This window comes from Miniopterus natalensis, chromosome 11 (genome assembly GCF_054644295.1).
Source record: "Miniopterus natalensis isolate mMinNat1 chromosome 11, mMinNat1.hap1, whole genome shotgun sequence".
NCBI lineage: Eukaryota > Metazoa > Chordata > Mammalia > Chiroptera > Miniopteridae > Miniopterus > Miniopterus natalensis.
Window position 1 is genome coordinate 44984174 of NC_142091.1, and position 16264 is coordinate 45000437.

A 16264-nucleotide genomic window follows, 5' to 3' on the forward strand; every position below is an offset into this window, starting at 1 on the left:
GGAAAACTCAAGAGGACTGGTATGAGCAGTGGTTGCAGCGACCCCTCTCTTCCTGGAGATTCTTTCTTCATATTTTAGGTTTTCTTTTTTTTTTTTTTCCCCTCCATTCATCTTTATTGAGGTATAATTGACAAATAAAATTGTACGTATTTAAAGTGATCAATGTGATGATTTGATATACATACATTGCAAAAGGAGGACCACAGTTAATTACCACATCCCTCACCTCACAGTCAGCTTTGTGTATGTGTGGGTGTGTAGTGAGAGTGCTTAAGATCTACCCTCTTAGCAAATTGCAAGTATACAGCACAGTTTTATTGACTATGGTCCTCATGCTGTCCATCAGAGTCCCAGAACTGATTCATCTTATAATGGGAAGTTTGTACCCTTTGACCAACAGCTACCATCTTCCTCTCCCCCATTTCCTGGCCACTACCGTTCTACTTTCTGTTTCTATGAGTTCAGTTCTTTTCAGAGTTCACATAGGAGTGAGCTCATACAGTATTATACAGTATTTGTCTTCTGGAGATTCTCTTGGCAGTGCTCAGACCTCGAAGGTTCTGCATTTTTTTTTTCAGGAAGGGAAGCTGCTTCTTAGGAGAATAATGAGGTTGGTTCTTACTTGGGTGCTTGATTTTAGTAACATGGGAGCACCCCATCCCAAGCATCTGTTAATCCCTTGCTCCCTCTAGAAACCCTGTCCCAGCCCAAATGTTAGAGCTAGAGGCCCCAACCTGGTTCTGCACCCTGGGGTGGGGAAGAGAGTTATAGAAATTGCAAAGAGAACTGAAGACAACCATAAAGTACGGTAGGTGACTGGTAAACTCTTTCCCTCACAAGGCTATCAGCGCTCTATCCTGACAAAGGTTATTTTGCAAAGGTATTTATGAGGTTCCCCAGTGACTAGATGAACAAAGCCATCACTACGTCTGCAAACCTGTCCTCTGAAAACACATGCTCCTCCTGATGGTGTCAGGACATAGTCATTCAAATGTTTTAGATACCAGTTTTTGCCCTTGCTGTTGTGCTTGGTAACTAGGATGATGTCAAGAAAATACAGCAGGGCTTCTATGGGCTTAAAAAGAGCATTTCAAAATATTGCATTAGCCTTTTGTTCCTTCGGTCTGTTTTTCCTAGAACAAATGTGATCTTAGTTGATACAAATTCTGTTTAAAATAGCTCTTCTAGTGAGTCACCTAAAGTGAAGCTGCAGATATGGTTTTGTTTTAGCCATGTCAAGCCTGAAATGTTAGCCAACTTCTAGTAACTACTCATTTAGGGGAGCTGGTGGAATGCTCACACATGTTTTGGGAAAGATTCTAAAATGTCCAGAGAGAAAAACATGCCTCAGATGAGCCAGTCAGTATTATGCATCTAAGAATGGGCTGCGAGTAGACGTTTGAAGGTTGCAAGAAGCATTGAGGAATGTCTCTGCAGGCTCAGACGTTCCTCATGACCCAAGACACATGAAGGCCATCATACACCAGCCCCCACCCCAACAGGTGTGGACAGAAACTTGGGGAAATCTCCAAGAGGCCATGCAGATGCTCTGAGGAAGAAATTAAAGCTTTAAACAGCACATTAAGGCATGGTTTTAAAGGTCATTATCTAGTTCACACTTACATCAGACTCTAAATATTGTCAGAAAGGGGATAAGTTTGCCAGGACCACGAACAGTAAAATTGCTCAAAATAGACCTCCGAAATCTATTTTGATGCTCTTGGGCTGGAGGGGTGGGGGTCCTAGCTATAAGGCGGGCTCTGTGCTAAATACTGTGAATTTAGGCCAGTGCAGGCGTGTCAGGCTGTGATGCTCGAACCCGATGCAGCCCCCTGGGAGACCTTGACAGACATGAGAAACTGCAGCTGCTTACAGGAAACGTTATACTCACTGACGCTCAAAGCTTGCAAAAGCCTTTCAAACCTTGTCTTTCCCTCTTCCACCAAACGGAGGTGGGGAGGGAAGGGGAGACTTGCGCTCCTTCTATGAAGTCCCTTGTCAGAGACCAGCTGTCCTAATGCCTCTGAACGTCCTGCTCTTCTCCCTTCCGGTGCTATAGCTTGTTGCCCAGTTAGCACTGAGCAGTAACTATCAGCTCTGCCCACCGGCTGGCCCCACCCTCTGCTGGCCAAAGCCAGGTCACCTCCTGCCAGGCAGCTGCTGGGTGAAAGTCCAGAACTGTTTTCCTGAACAAACAAGTCAAAGAAAGGCAATTCCCAGCAGTGGATGGGGCTGTGCTCCAGAAGTCTATTTGAAATTCTGTCCCTTGGAACATGGAAGACATTCCCCAGGAAAAGCAATGTTATGGCATTGGGCAAGGTTCCCAGGCTAGCCCACAGCATTGATTTAACTCCAAATGGACTTGGAAGGTAGTGCTCTACAACTCCCCATCATGGGTCGTAGATATGTAGTCTCCTCTTTTGAACTTACAGACGTTTTCTGAGCTAGGCATGGTACCAGCGGATGTGGGGATTCAAAGCTGCCTCAGAGTTGTAGGGTGGGTGGGTTCAGTAGCTCTCGGGTGCCAGTGCAGTGGCTGTGACCTTCCCCACCTACATGCTTTAGGTTGAGGGTGAAGGGATGACTAGTCCAACTTTTCTTTAGTTTGGTTCTTCAAGCATCCTGGTGTTGGGTCCGACAGGCGGGGGTGAGAATCCTGGCTTCTCTCTGAGCTTCAGTTTCTTTTTAGCAAAATTGGGGTCATGTAAACCTAAGAGAGCCTTGGGGCTGCCTCCCCAGCATCTGCTCTCCTTCTCTTTGTAACGCTGACTTTCGTTAGGATATTCACAACAGACCACTTCATTCCTGAAGGCTCAGGCCTAGTGCACTTCCATTTCAAGGCTGTTATTATAGCCCGAATGGCCGGTGCTGACCTAGTTCAGGCCAGTGAGCTTACAGAAGCTTACTGGTTACTTCCAGGAAAAAAAAAAATTCCCGCTATGTAAGAATGAGAGATATGTAAGAATGTAGTCCCAGTAGCAACGGAAGGCCACTCCCAAGACTGTAACAGGGGCCAGACCTAGATGGAAGCTCTCATTGTGGGTGGCAGAGTAGAGAGATAGAACATACAGGGCTCCTTGATAAAATTGCTGAATCCCTAAACCAACCCATTCTGAAGTCTGTTCTACTTCTATTGTTTAAAGTGTTGGAACCATTAATCCCCTTCACATTATGCCCTTTTGAGCTGAGCTTTCTATTCTTGCAATGGAAGACATATTAACTGATACATCACAGTGCAGGATATACCATGGATATTTAATGAGATAAAGCATTCACAGTATTTAGCACAGAGCCTGACTTATGGCTAGGACTCCCACCCCTCCAGCCCAAGAGCATTAGTCAGACAGATGGCAGTTTTTCGGCCCTTATCCTGTGTTGGGGCTTGGGCAGCTTGCCTGGACTGAGAGATGGCCCTGCTGGACAGGTTCTGGTTTTAGGATCCTCGCCTTTGGAGGGAGTGGGCCTCGTAAGCCTGGGGTTCCCCTGGGCCCTGGGCAGGTATGTGCATTGAGGAGGGTTGAGGGCAAAGAAGAAAGAAAGGAGAGAACCGTCATTTGCTGGAGCAGTAACAAAGGACTTACCTTTGGGACCAGGGTTAATGTCTTACCTTTTTCTTTCTTCCCCTCTTGCCTTCCTCTCTTCCTTATACTTTTTCACACTCCCGGTTCTCATCAGGCCTGGGGAAGACGGGTCCTTGGTAAGGGAGGGGAGGTAGTTACTGGAAGGGGAAAGGAGAACTTCTATCTACCTCTGATGACTTCTTTGCATTTAAGAGCAGCAGGGGTCTCCATTTTCTAAAGCCTGAACGGTGGCTCTAGACTCCATAGGAACTTGGCAAGGGGGGCCTCGTGGAGCCTTTGTGCGGGGAATGAGAGCCTAGGCAGTGCGGCCTGGTTCAAGCACAAAGGCTTGTGTTGTGACTGTGGTAGCAGAGAGGACTCATGTGGAGTACACGTACTGGCTGTAAGTCAGATTCCTGGTCATTTCATCACCCCCAACGGAGGCCTGAGTCCCTAGAGAGAGGAAGCCACAATAAAAGAATAAGCCCGCATAGCGCTGGCGAAGCTGAAATCTGCCTAAGGAACCTGGTCCATGTGACAGTCCTGCTTTGCATAAGGAGGGTGAGCTCATTTGTTCCACTGCCACATATTGCTGTTGGAGTATGCGAGAACACGGGATGGAGACGGAGTGCAGGGAAACATATCTGCACAAAAACGGGTCAAGGGTGCCATGATCCAACAGTGGAATGGATGCTTAGAAGTGAAAATAGAACTCCAGTGAGATCCAACTGGAACAGGATTGAGCTGCCAGCCTCTTATCGGGACAACAGATTTATGACCGTGGTCAAGAACTGCCCTCCCCTTTGTTTTTATCAGTCACATTCCATTAATGCCTCCTAATGAGTCCGTGGTCAGTAAAAAGCCTAGTTGTTTTTCATGTGAACTGCCGCCAAGCCAGGAATCCCCATGAATTTGCACTGTTGATTTTTTTGAAAATAAATACAGAACTTAAGAATGATCCTTGTTGAATTTCATGCTTTTCAGATTATTCTGCGTATTGCTTCTTTTATCTCTTAGCTCTTACTCTGAACTTCGTGCTTACCTTCTTTATTCACGTCATATGTAACAATGTTGACTAGGGCAGACTGTACGAAGGTTGCCTGGGAAACCCTGCATGGGAAACTTTCTGCTGATAGACACCTAGTTATTTATCAACCATGTGTACATAGCTATGCAGTTAGCGGCAAAACCATGTCACAGTAGTTTTATACGGCTCCCCTTCTGACCTCTTTCATCACTGGATTGCTAGACGGTCTGTCTATTGCATTATGGAAATGAAGTTACACCGCCTTTGGCACTTTGACCCCTAACAGTCTGGCACTTACCCAATACCTTGTATATGGTAGGGGCTCCATCAATATTTGTTGAGTTAAATTGAATTCCCTGAATCATCAGCTTAATAACAAAACATTTTTATTTTTATTTAAAATTAAAAATAAAATAAAATATATCTTTATTGATGTCAGAGAGAGGAAAGGAGAGGGGGAGAGAGAGAGATAGAAACATCAATGATGAGAGAGTCATTGATCGAGCCCACAACCCAGGCATGTGCCCTGACTGGGAATCGAACTCTGGTCGCCTGGATCCTAGGTAGATTCTCAACCGCTGAGCCACGCCCGGCCAGGAAACAATACATTTTTAAAAAGGAAAATGGGGCACGATTAATTGATGAGACACTTGGCTTCTTAGTGCTCTTTATGTTCCTTTCCATTGTTTTAAGTCAAAATATAAAAATGTCACACAATATAGAAAAATAAAATGTAGATTATGATTGACAATAACCATTATGCCAATTATCATGATCAATATCCATTATTGTAATTTTTTTTCTTTAAAAAACATAATCATGTGAACCTGCATTTTTCACTTAATTTGTTTTGGGCATCTTTCTATAACTGAGTAGAATTCACTTGTATAGATCTCATTCTTTTCTAAGTGTTTAACAAATTGTCTGTTTAAATTCTTTAGGTTCTGCCCCAGCCCGGTGGCTCGGTTGGTTGGAGCATCATCCTGTGCACCAAAAAGTTTGCAGGTTTGATTCCCAGGCAGGGCACATACCAGTTGGGACAAATATGGGAGGCAACAGATAGATGTTTCTCTCTCACATAGATGTTTCTCTCTTTCTTTCTCTAAATTCAATAAAAAAACCACATCCTCAGGTGAGAATTAAAAAATTCTTTAGGTTCAGACATTACAGCCACTTGTTTTTAAATTATGCAGTTAATCTATTCTTCCTAAAGTATATTGAGCATCTACCATATGCCAGATTTTGGGTCAGAACAGTGAAGAATTAAAAAGAAAAATGGGCAAGGTCCTGACCCTTCAAAGGCTTGGAATTGAATGGAGTCACGAAACTAGCACACTAATAGTGACAGAACAAGGCTCTACGTGTTAAGTAAGGGCTGCTGCAGTGGAGTGTGCCATGTGCTCCGGGGCCTTGGTTCAATGCAAAGGATGGTGATTCTCTTTCTCTGGGGCGCTCCTTGAAGCTTGGAGCAACAACCAAGAGATGTTCAGGCAACTGAGGGTCTCATCACAGCCTGAGTTCTTCTGCCACTCTTAGACCTAGGAAAGCTAAAACGATGGGCTCTCTGCCTTCAGACAGCTCCTGCGTGGGCAGTGTGCATACAGGAGGTACTTGCTCTGGGTGAGAGCCCCATGCCTCTCCCTTATGTCTTTGGTTATCAGATCAGTACAGAGTCCTGATCATAGAGACATAGCAGAGAGAAGAAGAGGAAAAGCCAAGAAAGCAAAAGCCAGTTGTGGCAAGTGGACTCTCAAGGTGACTTCTGCCTTTGGCATGCCCACCTTTGTATGATCCTCTCTTCATGAGTGTAGATGTGGCCTGTGACTGACTTCTTTCTAACCAACAGAATACAGTAAAGGTGACAGAATGTGTGTGATTACTGATTATGCTGCATATGATCTTAGTGCCAAATTGCTGAGCTGCTTTCTGGCTTTTGAAGAAGCGAATGGCCATGTTGAGAACTCTAAATACCAGAGACCTGGGAGCAGTCTAAGAGCTGAAGGTGGCCACTGGCTGACAGGCACCATGAAACTGAAGCTCTGAGTTCTATAATGGCAAGGAACTGAATTTTGCCCACTGAATTCTGAATGAGCTTGGCACATATTTTTCCCTAGGCTAGCCCCAGAGAAGAACACAGCCCTGGCTCATACTTGACTGCAGCCTCCTGAGACCCTAAGCAGAGGGTGCAGTTAATTTATGGCTGGACTTGTGAACCCCAGGAACTGTGAAATAATAAATATCTGTTGTATTAAGCAGTTAAATTTGTGGTAATATTGTTAAGCAGCAGTAGATAACTAACATACCACTCTTTGGTCTCTTTTGCCTTCCATAAGAACTGCAGGATAAAAATGCCCAGAAGCAGAGCCTGGAAGGGAGACTGAGCAACCTTGAGGAAGAGAAAGTGGCTAGAGAACTGGCTCTTGCAGTGAAGTTCTGCCATGTTCATTCATTCACTTATTCGTTGAAGGATATAAATTGGAAGTATGGACAGACACATCAAGACAGATGCATCGATCGGTCAGATTTCAGGGAAGGATATTGTAATAGACTGAATTGTGTCTCCCCAAAATTCACAAATTGAAGCTCTAAACCCTAGTACCTTAAAATGGGATTGTATTTGGAGAGAGAGTCTTTAAGGAGATAATTATGTTAAAATGAGGCTATATGGTAGGCCCAAAATAAATCTGACTGGTGTCTCCAGAAGAGGAGATGAGTACTCACAGGGGAAATGGAGACACACCAGGGATGCGCACGCAGAGTGCTGACCGTGCAAAGAGGCAGCAGGAGTGTAGCCATCCACAAGCCAAGGAGAGAGGCCTCAGGTCAAACCGACTCTGAAAGCACCTTGATCTTGGACTTATAACCTCCAGAACTATGAGAAAATAAACTTTCCTTGTTTAAGCCACCCAGTTTGTGGTATTTTGTTATGACAGCTCAAGCAGATTAATACAGATGTAGAAACTACTCTAGATATTTTAAGCACAGAAGGATTTAATATAGGGAGTTGGGTGCTTTCAAAACCATTGGAAGAGCTGGAGTAGCTGGCGTTGGGGGCTGCCACCAAAACGGATGTGTTTGAGGATACACTGCTGTGGCTATGACCTGGGGATCATGAAGCTTATGCCTCTTCTGCTGACTCTGCTATGGCCATCACAACTACTTCTTAATGCCCATGAAGGTGATGAGCACTCACTGGAAAGCTGAGATCAGCTGCCCATCTGGCTTTCTGTACTCAGGTGCCCACGACCATGGCTGCCAGGAGAGAATCACAGTGGGGCGATGCCCTCCACCCCACTTATGACTTCCAGATCTCATGTGAGGATATATAATTGAATTTAGTATCCTGGCTGCAAGAGAGCTGTAGTTGTTATCTTGCTAGCCTGTTTAGTGCAGAAGACACAAAGGTGTGGAAAGGATGCTGATGTCTGTAGGCATATCCAGCACCACTTGCTAGACATTGGAACTAAGCAAATGCCAAGACAAATGAACCTGTCTGCAGGCATTCAAAGTAGAGACCTGAAGCTGACAACAGGATTCACTGAGCTGTTCACCTACATTAAAGGTATAAAATGCATGGAAAAGAGAGGGTTTATAAAGAGAATTTCTTTGGAAAGTTGCATAGTTTTATCTGCATCTATCCCAAGTAATAGGGTTTTTCCGGTCACCTCAATTCGGGGGAAAAGTGATTCAACAGGACTACTCTGAGAGTCGATATGGATCTCCTGCAATTGTGGGCATGGGAGGGTTCATACTATGCTTTTATCTGACTTCTGCCTTGGAATATGTAAAAGACTGAGATGGCTTGGGGAGTTGCTCAGACCTTGTGTGTGCTGAACGAGGCAGCATGCTCCTCTAGAGCCTGTTGTGGCAGAGGATGTGTGCATGTTTCAAGAACTATGGAATGTCACAGAAGAAGTGAATTGGGAGAGTTAGGGGAGCACTTGAGTTGAGTCCCTGAAGAGTTAACTAAACTGAGAAAGGTCAGGTACAGCTTTCCAGGCAGAGGGAACAGCATGTTCAGACTCAGAGGCATGAAAAGGCCTAGAATATCAGAGGAAAAGTTAAATGTTTAGTGTCACGGTGGTGTCGTTCGGGGGTGTGGGGAGTATAAGAAATTGGCTTGGAAAAGAACATATTATGCCTCCAAGGTTAGACTTTGTCTTTAGGAACTAGGGGATTACTGTAGAATTTTTTCCTTTTAAATTAATACGCCTTTTAGAACATTTAAAGATGTGCAGAAAAATGGAGCAGGTGGTACAGAGAGTTCCCACAGTTTCCCCTGCTACTTACATCTTACATTACATGGCACATTTTTACAATTAATGCATCTGTATTGAAACATTATCATGAACTGACATTCATCATTTATTCAGATTTCCTTCGTTTTTACTTAATGCCCTTTTTCTGTCCCAGGATCCCATCAGAACACTACATTACATTTAAATGTCATGTCTCCTTAGGCTCCTCTTGGCTGTGACAGTTTCTCAGACTTTCCTCTTTTTGATAACCTTGGCCATTTTGAGGAGCACTGGTCAGCAATATTGTAGGATGCCCCTTTATTGGAATTTGTCTGATGTGTTCCTCATGATTAGACTGGGGTTGTGGGTACTAAGGGTTTGTCAGTATAATTTGATCTGTGTTCTACAGAAGCAATTTGAGGCCTGTGTGAAGGGTGGATGAGATGGAGTATATTAAATTGGTACCCTTTCATTAGGAAGCCCTGCGATGGCTTGCCATCACAGATATTAAAAAAATCTCACCCTTTGATATGACTTATGCAGCCCTACAGGGTCTGGACCCAGCCTGCCTTTCTGGCCTCATCTCCTGACACTCTCCTTGCTATTTATGCTTCAAACCCATTGGCTCTTGTTTCCATTTCTTCAAGGTGCAGGTTTCCTACCCTCAGGACATTTGAGCGATTTTTGCTATATAATCCAGGTAGAAGATAAGTGGGGCCCAAATTAGAGGAGGGCGGGGGCAGAGTAGAGAACATGCATGTGGCAGAATTGGCAGAATGTTGGCTGATTGGATACATGAAATAGAGAAAAAGGAGGGTGTGAGCACTGTTCTGAGATTTGTTTGAACGACTTGATCACCTTGACCATTCACTGAAATGGGGACACAGAAGCTTGGAGGGGAGCATCGTGAGATCACGGTGACATACTAAGTTTCATTTGCTTGTGGGACATTGAGATGTTCCTGTCCAGCAGGCAGTTGGAAATGATGAGTCTTAAGTTTAGGAGGGAGGTTGGAACAACACTAACTGCCAAACAAGAGACTGTGGTGGGGGTTCTGACTATTAATTCAACTGGGATAAACCCAAGGGACATATTTGCAGTAATTCAAGCCCTTGGCAACAAGTAGTTTAATGTGAACTTCAGGTCAGCAGAGAAATTAAATTTATTTTGGAGACTATCAGGCAAAAGGAGGCCAGGACTTTGGGGAGGATTTTGTGGTCATTCCACTCGCTGGGCTTAGGCTAATGACTGCTTCTTTTCTACCAGGATGAAACTTTGGGACTTGAAAAGGCTGCTAGATTAACTAATTAATTTAGCTTCAGAAAAAGTAGCAGAGAGGTTTGGGGTGTGGATTGAGTTATATGAGTGGGAAATAGAGCAGTGGATAGACCAGGTTATGATGAAATTCTCCCAAGTATGTTATTTCCTTATAATCTTTATCCCACGATATTTACATGAAAAGAAAATTACAAAAGTAATACATTATGCCTTGCAGATACTGTAGGCTGGCTTACTCAATAGCCATTCGAACCAGCCTCTCTCTTGTGGCCTTCTATTCTAGAGGCTGGAGAGCAATATACACAAATTCTAACGCCTCATTACAACCTGAGATGGCCAGGAAATATAGTTGGGGTTAGTGAGAAGTTCCCAGAAGTCCCTGAGGCAGGCTTCTGTTTCTGAAAGAAAGGCAAAGATTTTTGAGGAGAAGCCTTTTGCTCTTCTGCGTTCTTCCAGCTTGGAGCTTCGATACAATGCTTGGAGATGGCAGCAATCTTGCTACCAAGAGAATGAAAGCTGTAAGCTCAGAAGGGTGGAGCAGGATAAAGAAACCTGATAGCCAATGACATCCTTTAGCAGCTATGCTGGTTCTGATCCACCCACTTCTGGATTTTGTGTTATGTGGGGCAAAAAGCCTGACTTCCTTACCCCAGTGCACTGGCTCTCAAACTTAGCTGCCCAATGGGACCACCCATGGAGACTTCAGGTTTTCCAATGCTTACATTGCCCTCTGTCCCACCAATTGAATAGGGCTTTCTGGAGCTGGGACTGAAGTCTCAGTAATTTTTAAACCTCCCCAGGTGATTCCAGTGCGTAGCCAAGTTTGAGAATCAGTGGTTTAAACCGCTGCTTTTTTGTTTTTGTTTTTGTTGTTGTTGTTGTTATGCTGAGCTGGATGCTATTGTTACAATAAGTATGTTGAAACCATATTTAAACAACAGGAGCATATAAGTTCCCCCATCTCCAACCAGCTCTGTTTTTGCTGCCATCTTTGGGATCACAATTGTAGAGTTGTGCCTCTTCTTTTCAGTTTTCCTCTCTGCATATACAAAAGTATCTTAGTGGGCAATTACCGAAATCTGTCTGGGGGCTGTTCAGGTGAGGCCTGAGAAGTGACATTGCTGGACAGCCTAGAGAAATACAGGACAACACTGACTTCAAGTTTTCTATGTCCATAAACTGTTGGAACACCTGGGAAAAGTCAATATTTTAGCATCCAAACCACCTCTCCCAGACTGCCTTTAACATTCTAAAAGAACAGAAAACAATATTTTGTTGGCCGTCTAATCTTCTAATTCAGTTTTAAAAATGGCTCCCAACTTTCTGTCTAAGATTAAGTATATAACTATGAGGCACAGAAGATGCTGAAAATGTTGCTGGGCTAACCCTCAATTTTTGTGTAAATAGATTCTCTTTTTTGGGTTCCTGTCTCAGGTTTCAGTTGTTTGAAGGTCAGTTCTTTGGAAGAAACAACTTTTTGTTGTTCATGTCTTTCTTTTATTTTAAGTTAAAGATCACTTTGAGATCCAGGAGGAGTTGAAATTGGCCCTGATAACATTCGCAGCAGCTCTGTTTCTTGAGAGCATATCTAAAAGTGTACATAAAAATATTCTTCCTTGAGAATACCCAGCTCGGGAGTGTGGATTCCTGTAGCAATGAAGTACGAATTTTGTTGATTGACATGTAACTTGTGAAGTAGATGCTAATTTATTCCTCGTGGGAGGCAGCCTCGAACAGCAGGCTCTAGAATGAGAAGGCATGCGTTCAAATTCCAACTCTGCCTTTCTTGGCTACATAACTTGGGGCGTGTTACTAAATCTCTTGTGCTTCACTTTTCTCATCTATACAATAGGGATATTATTGTAAAGATTAAGGAGGTTAAAGGCCATAATACATGTAAAACCATTAGAAATGTGTAGTACATTTAAAAAAAATTTATCTTTATTGTTGAAAATATTACAGGTGTCCCATTCCCCCCCCCCAATTGACCCCCTCCACCTTGCTCCCACTCCCTCCCCAGCCCTTCACCCTGTTACTGACTGTGTCCATGGGTTATGCATATATGCATATAACTTCTTTGGTTAATCTCTTTCCACCCTCTACCCCCCTTCCTTCTTTCCTCTGAAATATGATCGTCTGTTGCATGCGTCAGTGTCTCTGGATCTATTTAGTTCGTCTGATTCTTTTGTTCATTAGCTTCTTCTTAAAGAAGACCCTTCAACATTTCCTGTAGTGCTGGTCTGGTGGTAATGAACTCTTTTAGCTTTTCCTTGTCTGTGAAGCTCTTTTTCTGACCTTCAGTTCTAAATGATAGCTTTGCTGGGTAGAGCAATCTTGGTTGTAGGTCCTTGTTTTTCGTCACTTTGAATAATTTTTGCCACTCCCTTCTGGCCTGCAAGGTTTCTGTTGAGAAATCAGCTGATAGTAGTATGGGTGCTCCCTTGTAGGTAACTAACTGCTTCTCTCTTGTTGCTTTTAAGATTTTTCTCTTTGTTTTTAACATTAGGCATTTTAATTATGATGTGTCTTGCTGTGGGCCTCTTTGAGTTCCTCTTGTTTGGGACCCTCTGTGCTTCCTGGACTTGTAAGTCTCTTTCTTTCCCCAGGTAGGGGAAGTTTTCTGTAATTATTTTTTCAAATAGGTTTTCAATTTCTTGCTCTCTTTCTTCTCCTTCTGACACCCCAATAATACAAATGTTGGGCCTCTTGAATTTGTCCCAGAAGCTCCTATACTATCCTCATATTTCTGGATTCTTTTTTCTTTTTGCTCTTCTGGTTGGGTGTTTTTTGTTTCCTCATGTTCCAAATTGCTGATTTGGTTCTCAGCGTCCTCTACTCTACTGTTGATTCCCTGTAAATTATTCTTCATTTCAGTCATGTAGCCTTCGTTTCTGATTGGTACTTTATTATGCCATCAAAGGTCTCATTTGTTTTCGTAACAGTCTTACTAAAATCCTTGAGCATCCTTATAATCATAATTCTGAACTTCGTATCTAGTAGCTTTCTTGGTTCTATTTCATTTAGTTCCTTTCTGGAGATTTCTTCTGTTCTTTCCTTCGTGACACATTTTGGCTGCTTCCAGGTGTTTGTTTCTATGTATTAGGTAGAGCTGCTATGTCTCCTGGAATTTGTAGAGGGGCTTTGTGTAGTAGGTGTCCTGTAGGGTCCAGTGGCTCAGCCTCCCCAGTCACCTTAGCTGGGCCTTCTAGGTGCTCCCCTGTGTGGGCTGTGCCCACTGTCCTGTTGTAGTTGAACCTTGGTTGCTGTTGGTGTCACTGGGAGGAGCTGACCCCCAGGCAAATCGGCTATGAGGACGAGCTGCAACTACAGCCAAAGAGCTGCTGTGCTGGAGACACCCCTATGGAGCAGGATTTACTTCAGTGGAGCTTTGGTGTTCACCAAGTGCACCCCTTGAATGTGTCACTGGTGGATGTGGTAGGCTTGTAATCCAGCGTGGTCAAGTCTGACCACCAGGTGCACTGTCTCTGGGGCCTCCCTGGAGGTACAAAGTCAGCCTCTGCCTGTGCCTTGCCCAGGGCCACCCAGCATGAGCTACTCAGCAAACCGTAGTTGGCTGCTACTTGTGCTGGGGTTGGTGTTGTCCAGGAGAGGCCAAGCTATGAGCCAATGCAGCGCTTCCCGTTCTCCAGCTTTCACTCTGTAGCTTTAGTAATATTTCTAAAATGTAAAACTGTCATGCTCTCTCTCTGCTTAAAACTCTTCAATGGCTCCCTGTTGTCCTCAGGGTAAAATATAAACTCCTTAACAAAGTTTTTAAGTCTTTCATGACCTGGCCCACACTTAGCCTTCCAGTCTTATCTTGTGTCCTTCTCTTTAGAGTCTGAGACCCAGACCTACTGAAAGAATCCAATGTGCACCTGCCATCTCAGAGCCTTGGCACCTGCGGTGCCTTCTTTTAGTTTCTTCTCCTTGGCCCCACCCTTTGTCCTGCCCCACTTTGTCTAACTCCTTCTGATCCTTCGAATTTCAGTTCAAGTATCGCATCCACTCAGAAAACTTTGCTCAACTCCCACACTTGGGTTAAGAGCACCTCCTATGTGTTCTATGGACCAATTCTTCTTCTCTTAATCATACTATATTGTAATCATCTGTTTATGTGTATCCCTTAGTACAGAGATATACAGATAAAGCTTGATAAAGACAAGGTTTGTGTAGCCACTACCTACATTGTCCTCCATATCTTCTGAGAACAACAAAGCTTTTCTGAGAACTAAGTCTCTTGTAGTTTCTGGAGGGTTTGGTATGTCTTTACGTGACTTAGATCAAAGGGGAGTGCCTGGTTCAAGTGGAAGCAATCACAGTAAAAAGGCTGTGGTAAGATAATGATAAATCATAATGGATGCTGGATTCAAATCCCAGCTCTTTCCTTTAACAGTGTGTGGACACCTTTGTGGTTTTATCTTTTCATCTGTAAATGTGTATAATAATATCTACCTTATGACAGATGCATCTTGAAGAATTACAGTGAATTAATTATAAGTCTAATCAGGTGGCAGTTACAGATATAGTTTCATTGTTGGAACAATTCAACACGCTTAGTAGGTGGCTGTTGCTCTGAATACTTCTTTCTCGCTACATGTTAGTAAAGACCATCAGGAGCAGTTTGCTTTTGGTTGGAAAGGCCAACAATATACCCTCACTATCTTACCTTGGAAGTTTATCAATTCTCTAGCCCTATATCATAATTTCATCCCAAGGAAACTTGATTGCTTTTCTATTCGAAATCATCCTGGTTCATTAGATTGATAATATCATGCTAATGCTATCCATCATGCTTCCTGGTAAGCAGGAAGTAGCAACCACTCTAGATACATTGGAAAGACAGGTGTGAAACAGTTTCCACAAAAATTCAGGGGCTTGTCACCTTGGTAAAATTTCTAAAGGCCCAGTGATCCGGGGTACAATGAGATATCTTTTCCAAAGTGAAGAAAGTTAATGCATCTGGTCCCTCTCACCACAAAGAAAGAGGTACAACACCTGTTGGATCTTTTTAGATTTTAGAGGCAACATGAAACCCATTTGGACATGCAACTCTCACTGATTTACTGAAAATCCTCAAAAGTGGCCCGTTTTGGAACCTGAAAAGAGCCAAATAGAAGGCTGGGCATCAGGTCCAGGCTGCCATGCAAACCGCTCTACCTTTCAGGCTGTATATGCAGGACATCAATGGTGCTTGAAGTGCCACTGTATGGAGACTTTAGCAGGCTCATATAGGTGAATCATAGTCCAGACCCTTAGGATTTTGGAGCAGAGCTTTACCATCCCTTGAAGACAACTATTCTCTAGAGAAACAGTTTCTAGGTTGTAAATGAGCTTTAGTAGAGACTGAATGCTTGACTACGAATCACCAAGTTATCATGCAACCTAAGTTGCCCATGCTGAACTGGATGTTGTCCAACCCTCCAAGTCATGAAATTGGGAATTCACAGCAACATTCCATTATCAAATGGAAGTGGTATATATGAGATCAGGCTCAAGCAAGTCTCAAAAGCACAGATAAGTTGCATAAGCCAATGGCACAGAGGCCTATGGCCCCATGCTCCTATCACATTGCCTCTTCCCACTCAGCTTGAATCTTTGGCCTCTTGGGGAGTTCCCTGCAACAATTTGGATGAAGAGGAAGAATTACAGGCCTGGTTTAAATATGGGCCTATATAATATGCTGGCACTGCCCAAAGTGGGAGGTTATACTATTGCAGTCCCACCATGAGGAATGGCTTTGAAAGGTAGCAGTGAAGGAAAATCCTCTCCGTGGACAGACATAGGGTTTTATATTGACTAAAGGGTAGCAGCTAATGGTTTGGCTGGATGGTCAAGATTTAGAAGGATCATAATTAGAAAATTGGTGACAAGGAGATCTAAGAAAGAGTTTTGTGGGCAGAACTTTCTGAATGTGAACAGAATGTTAAGATAGTGTGTCCCATTGAATGATCACCACACAAAAATCTCATCAGAAGAGAATCTAAATTAAGCAGGTGGATGAGATGACCTGTTGTGGACATCTGGTAGCCTCTTTCCTTAGTTACTCCTTAATCCGGTGGAAACCAAAGTGGTCCTTGAAAGTTATTCATTGGCTCAGCAAAATGACTTCTAAGCACTGCTGCTGCTGAACTTCCCACCTGCCAACAGCAGAGACCGAC